The sequence below is a fragment of the Phyllopteryx taeniolatus genome, chromosome 1, assembly GCF_024500385.1.
Source record: "Phyllopteryx taeniolatus isolate TA_2022b chromosome 1, UOR_Ptae_1.2, whole genome shotgun sequence".
In the NCBI taxonomy this organism is placed as follows: domain Eukaryota; kingdom Metazoa; phylum Chordata; class Actinopteri; order Syngnathiformes; family Syngnathidae; genus Phyllopteryx; species Phyllopteryx taeniolatus.
This window is the reverse complement of record NC_084502.1, coordinates 16,525,027-16,531,754: the sequence shown is the minus strand read 5'-3', so window position 1 is coordinate 16,531,754 and position 6,728 is coordinate 16,525,027.

Genomic DNA, 6,728 nt, shown 5'->3' with positions numbered 1-6,728 from the left:
AAATGTATTCATGCTGGTTTGATTAGTAAAAATGGAACATACATTTACCATCAATTCTTGCTTTTCTGACATAAACGAAGTTGGAATGTAATTATAGGAATGTAGACAGCAGCGCACCATGTACTAGGGAAATCTGACGGATGATCCGAGCATGATCCGATCAGCAATGATGCCTTATATTCTTCATCTGCTAGAAACACAACATTGTCCAACAGCGTAACCATCTTTGAATAATCCCATCCTGCCTTTTGTTCTCCCATGGCCCAAGTCAGTTTCCCTTCCCAGTGTGCAGTCCTGTGTGATTTAGTCCAAGCAGGCAGTCAAAAGGGCACATTTTTGTTTGCACGTGTACCAAATGGATGAGTACAGGCTGTACTGCAACGTGACATGGGTGTAACATTGATATGGGCTGCATGAGCCTGTAGAGAGTCATCAATGTCATCATTTAGCGGTGTCTGGATGCTGGCACCACTCAGAACCACTTGCTTTCGTGTCGGGGTAAAAAGCATGCTTATCATTTAGCAGCATCAATGTGTTTTGTTCACAGAAATGATCAGGCAACTTTTCTATTCTCAAAGTTGTGCTTGTATTTTTTCAGAACCCTCAGCAACCATTGGTTTTACCCATAGGTGTGGAGAACGCCGTCTCCACCTTCGCCTTCCATTTCCATGTGCACACAAGCCAAAGTAAGCTTGCAGACGTAACCACTTTCTCTGATTGCTTGTGGTGTGGAGCACCTTCCTCCTCATCCTCGCTGGCCTGATATGAGCTGATGCTGTGCTCATGTGTTTGCTCATTCCGTGCACAAACCCTCTAAATCACATTTATGGAGTTCCACACGTCACCTCGGTTCAAAGAGACACCAGAGCGCATTAAGAATCGCCTGGGGGGGAGACGGGCCGTGCTTACGGGTCACTGAGGATTACAGAAGGAACCATCATTTAGTTTTTATTCTATTCTCGGTCCTACTACATTAACACGTCTTGCAATTCCTGGTTGGCCTTTCATCAAACTCAGCATAATATTGTGCAAATTCAACTGCAAACACCATTCAGCACCATACCAGTTAAAGCGATCTGATGTGATCGTTTCATTATCATTATATCCTTCATACACAGTCACAATCTGGATCTACACCAGGAGCCCAAATTGAAAACCAACCAATCCTGACATGAAGATGTCGCCACACCTAAAACACACACATTTAATTTAGTATCCCATACGGTGGCAGCATATGTCGTCATCAGGATGCCGGAGTGTGCTACGACCCGCTCTGTGACACCTTTCTGCCTCTTTGTTTTAAATTCTAAATACGATCCGTGGCTTCGGTTTGGGATTTGTACCTCATTCATGTATCTCTTCACAGACGCTAGTAGCAGCGGCAAGCGAGTGAATAAAGTGCTGTAATCTCCTGATGTGTGATGACAGGTACTTTCAAAGCAAAGCCTTTACATGCTGTACCTGCAGCGCTGCTTGCTTTGATGGAACATCAGTTGGCTGTCGACTCTGCTAACAGGCCCATTCATATACAGTGCACACACACACACGCACGCACAGAGACACACATGTCATTACAGTTGTAGAACTACTGTAAACAATTGGATCCAAGTCTATTGTTTCCATGTCTTTCCCTGTACATCCTTCCTCTAAATCAAATTCAAGTCATTGTTGACCATTTTCAAGACTTTCTTTTTGTCAATCTGCTAACTCGGAAAGAGATTATTAATTATTGTTTATATTTATACCCATGTAATCAGTATAATACACTTTTTTTCATTACACTTAATTATGACTTTGACCGAATACGGTTCCTTGAACTAAAACGGTGCATCCGAACCATGTGTGTCTGAATAATTAGCCTTTAATGGAGCAGCAATACTATTTCCACAGGGTGGCTCAGGAGTAAATATATTATATATAAAATTTTGCATCTTTTGAAAACCAACAAATTTGGACCTATGCTCCTATGCAGAGGTAGGTAGAATAGCAAATGTTTTTGCTCATGTAAGAAAACTGGTAATTTAGAATAATATGACTCAAGTAAAAGTAAAAAGTAGTCCTCCAAATAATTATACATGAGCGAGATTTAGAATTCAGGGAAAAAACTGGGGAGTAACTTTTGATTTAATATTTTTTAAATCAGAGCATGAACGTGAAATAGACCAACAAAAATAGAAATGTACAATTTCCGATATTGACCAACAATCACTTAACCTAAAGCAATAAGTTACTAAAAATGAATACAAAATTAAATAAAAAAGTTCATCCAGAATAAATGGTCTTGAATTACCTTATTTTGTTTACACTTGTTCAAAATGGAGTTCTTGTAGAAACGACTGACAGGTAACGGCGCCTGACATAGTTGTTGTTTTACATATTTGTAAGTTAAAAATTGATAAACTGTGATGAACAGGGGTGTTGTGCAAGATCTGACTGTGAGTCGTAGGGAATTGTTTCCTCCGTTGCTTCTGCCATGCTTCACGTAAAATTAGTCCCATTGAAAATGTTCCTTCTGTGTGGGTGGTGCTGCAGTGGTTTTATGTGTGGTCATGTGACTGCCTGGTCCCATTTGATTGGTCAAATGGCGTGCATCATTGATAGTGGTTATATTGAATTGGTGAAAGAGTCATGTGACAGAAGTCTCTCAGACAAACCAAAACAAATAGATAGCACAAAACAATAATAGATACTGTGGCTAAAAATAAAATTTGCAAAAGTATAATTTCTTCTAAACAAAAATACTCAAAATAAAAAATACATGTGCACTGAAACTACTCAGACAAGGCCAATTAATCCTAAAAAGTTACTTGAGTAAATGCAACAAAGTAAATGTAGCATTTTGCTACCCACCTCTGCTCCTGGGGCTGCAGTTCTCCTGTTGTACCGCTGTACAGCACTTACTGGTTCCACCATTTTTGTAGTCAGCGGATTAAAACAACATAACAGAGACTTGAAATGTTCAAAGAATGTTCACTGCACATTCATTAACGTGCTTGAGGTTCAACTCAATCCAAAGTGTCATCTTTGACATCAGTCTGTTGTGACACTTGTACTCCCAATTTGCCACAGAACGCTGCCGCCACCTTCACTGTCAAACTTACTCATGATTCCATTTTCTCCCTGAACCAAGTTGAAGATGAAGCATCCACCTTGCACCTTCCACCCTCCTTTTCTTTCTCGAGGATTTCAGATAATGAAATCTGTTGACAGCCCTGACAGGCTCGCTAAGAGCACAGAGTTCATTAGCAAAGTCATCATTTGGTCCTTAAAGGTCGCGAGTGATGCATTCCTGAGAATGAAAGGAGGTTGAGGTGTGAAACATTTGTGGATGTGTTAGTGTAGGATAGCGACACCAGCAGGAAGGCAGAGGTGAGGTCATCCATCTGCAGTGTCCTGATCACCATTCAGGAGGTCTCACTCCAACTCTTTTCAGGTCATCCTACCACGTGAGAATTGCGAGGTCACTGCGCCGCTTCATCATTGCCTTACATGCACTTTCGAAACATGCTTTTCTAATTATATGGCAATAAATTCTCCGCGTGTGCACTATATTTAGTGTAGTGAGACGTGAATCCTCCTTGCATTTTGAACATGTATGTTCTCCAAAATATGTCATTAGATGCTGGTGAGGTCGCCTGATTTCAATCGGCTTGTGTATGTTGTGTAGCTGGGAGCGGAAATAAGATGTGATAACTGGAACGTGGGTAAACAAGCAGGACAGAACCAAACAAATGGACTTCTCAAGACTATTTGGAAGTTCTTGAAAGGCCCAGCTGACTCAGCTCAGCCTCCCTCTCAGGAAGCTGGTGACATCCTCCTCATGAGGTCATCATGATCTTCCACACTGGTCATTGGCTGGGTCGTGCCGTACAGTTGTGTACTGTATGTGCAAGGTCGTTCGAGCTTGTGAACCTTTGATTTAATTTTAAAAGTCGGAGTCAATTGCAATTATTTGTGATTTGTTATTTTGTACCTGTTCTCCTTATTGTGAAGCAAGTACATTAAAGGTGAATTGGTGGGGGGGCGGGGGGGGGGGAAGTCGTAGTCGTAAAGATTCAAAGGATTGATCTCATTTCTCTTAATTGCAACGTACCCAGATTCTTGTTCCCGATGCTTCGACGCGATCCCGAAGTTGTTCTCACTTTGCCAAATTAACGAGCATCTCAGTTGTCTTAAATGCACGAAAAGGCATGAGGATCGAGAAAGTTCCATGGGCTAGCTGAAATCGAGGGACCACGAATGTATCCTTTGTGGAAGTCTTATAGTGCCTTGACAGTGACATATAGATATAGCTGTGTACCAGCTGGATCGTAAAGGAGGCACAACTTAAGATCCATCCATCCATCCATTTTCTGAGCCGCTTCTCCTCACTCGGGTCGCGGGCGTGCTGGAGCCTATCCCAGCTGCTGTCATCGTGCAGGAGGCGGGGTACACCCTGAACTGGTTGCCAGCCAGTGGAGGGCACATAGAAACTAACAACCATTCGCACTCACAGTCATGCCTACGGGCAATTTAGAGTCTCCAATTAATGCATGTTTTTGGGATGTGGGAGGAAACCAGAGTGCCCTGAGAAAACCCACGCAGGCACGGGGAGAACATGCAAACTCCACACAGGCGGGGACGGGGATTGAACCCCGCACCTCAGAACTGTGAGGCTGACGCTCTAACCAGTCGGCCACCGTGCCGCCCAACTTAAGATGAAAAAGTACATTTTTCATTATTATTATTATTATTATTAGTTTATTAATATGGGCCCAGAATTGCTCAACAAAATTTATAGCTGCAGGACGACGTCAAGATGTCGCTCATTGCGCATTTCATGGCACATCACAAAGTGCTTTTTTTCTGTTTTGATCATTTTGTGGTGTGTGTTTTGCAAGAAATTCAAATAAAGGTGGGCTTGATTAAGTCAATAAAAAGCAATAATGTGGCCAGTGTACGCAAGCATTGCTGTCATGCAGTTGAATCCAGGCACATTTGAAGGGTGGAAAAGCTCCTAGCCTTACGAGCTAATAAAGCAGTTTTACAAGCTCAGACTCTTTAAATCAGGGTGAGGCAGCAGATTTTACTGACTCCAACGCCTCCATCATTACACTGGCAAATGTCACATTCTGATTAAAAGGCCCGTGTTGGCCCACAGAACTGAGGATAAAGTATGTGACATGCCCACCGAGACACAAGAATGTAGCTCCGCTAAAGAGCAGAACAATGGTCCGTTCCCACAGCGTTCTCTCGTCCTGTTAAACATCAGAACGTTGTCATCAGCGTTTCCCAGATATAAATCAGTGCTAGGATCAGAGAAGAGAGGCCGCTAGGCAGATCTCGAATCTAACACTTGAGTCTTGGCGGTTCTGGCAGCCCCGGGCCATGGCGGCGGGCTCCAGGCGTCAAGGCGCCACCTCAAACTCTCTGCTGTGGTCGGCTGCAGTCTCTCCCCACATGGCACTCATTTCTGGCCTCAGCGCTGCAGCGTGAGAGCGCTCGTTCGCCGTTCCAGCGGTGAGGAGATGCCTGAACAATTACGGCAGTAATTAGGGGAGGGAGGATCTCCGAGGTGGCGGGGCCCTGCCGAACGGGCCCGCTGATCAAATGACGAGGACAGGGCGCTGCCACGAATGAAATGAATAATTTACAGCTGGTGTAGAACTTCTGTGGAAGTGCTGCGCAAACAGCATGAAAGGAAGAAGAGAAGATGTGGGCGGCGCTAAAGATCAATCAATTCCATCAAAAGAGGAGAAACGACTCGCACCAGCTCGGATTGTGAGCTTCAAAAAGAGCTTTGTCTTTTTATTTGTTTCCTATTTGGGAGGCAAAATCTGGCCATTAAAGCAATTTTCTGCAGCAGCAGACAAAAAGCCTCGTGATGATAGATTGCTTTTCACATTCCTGGGCCTGGAGTGAGCTGTTTGTGCTTCACTGACCAAACATCTAAAGCCCAATGTGTCAGCAGAGGTACTGCCATTGGGTCATTTGGGCTCACTGGGAGTCAGAGAAGGAAGTGTGATGTTAAATTGGATGAAATTTATGCATCTTTTGTTCCAACTGCAACTGCAAACTTTCCCTCAGCCACGTGAAACCTCATTGTTTCTGGGCACACAAGCAACTTTGATGTCGACCCACTTCCTGCGAGCAGCGTAGATGCGGGTCGACGTGTCACCGCACACTCGCTGGACAGTGCGATGAGCGTGACCGCCAACTGGCCAATTATTTGGAGCAGCCCGCTGATTCTACCTTGAATAAACAAGACAGTGAAGCCCGCCTCGCATTAGAGCAATGTTCCACACATTTATCCATCGAGGCTGACAGTCAAGACACTTTTCCAGAGGATTCTTTACGCGTGTGACACGCACAGCTCCAGAAACGACTTGCTAACAGACACAATGGACCCAAACTACTATTAGCACCTGTGACCTTTTTATTTTGAGCAAATGAGGAGGGAGCACTGTCCTATTTCTTTGGAGAATAACCTCTTTATTTGCAATTAATCCTCACTCCTCGCAGCGCTTCCTTCAATTTAGCAGAGGAAGATGTCGGAGGCAAGAGTTACTTAACCCCCGGGCCTTTGAAAAAGACTCAACCTCATTTTGTGAGGCTGTCGGAGACTTGTAGGCGTCCCGATTGAATCATTAGCAGCGCTGTGACGACTCAGTCTGCAACTCCTACCGACCACTCAAATCTCATCTGATAGGACTGCTTTGACTGCAGCTAAACCATGATTGATGTTGGTT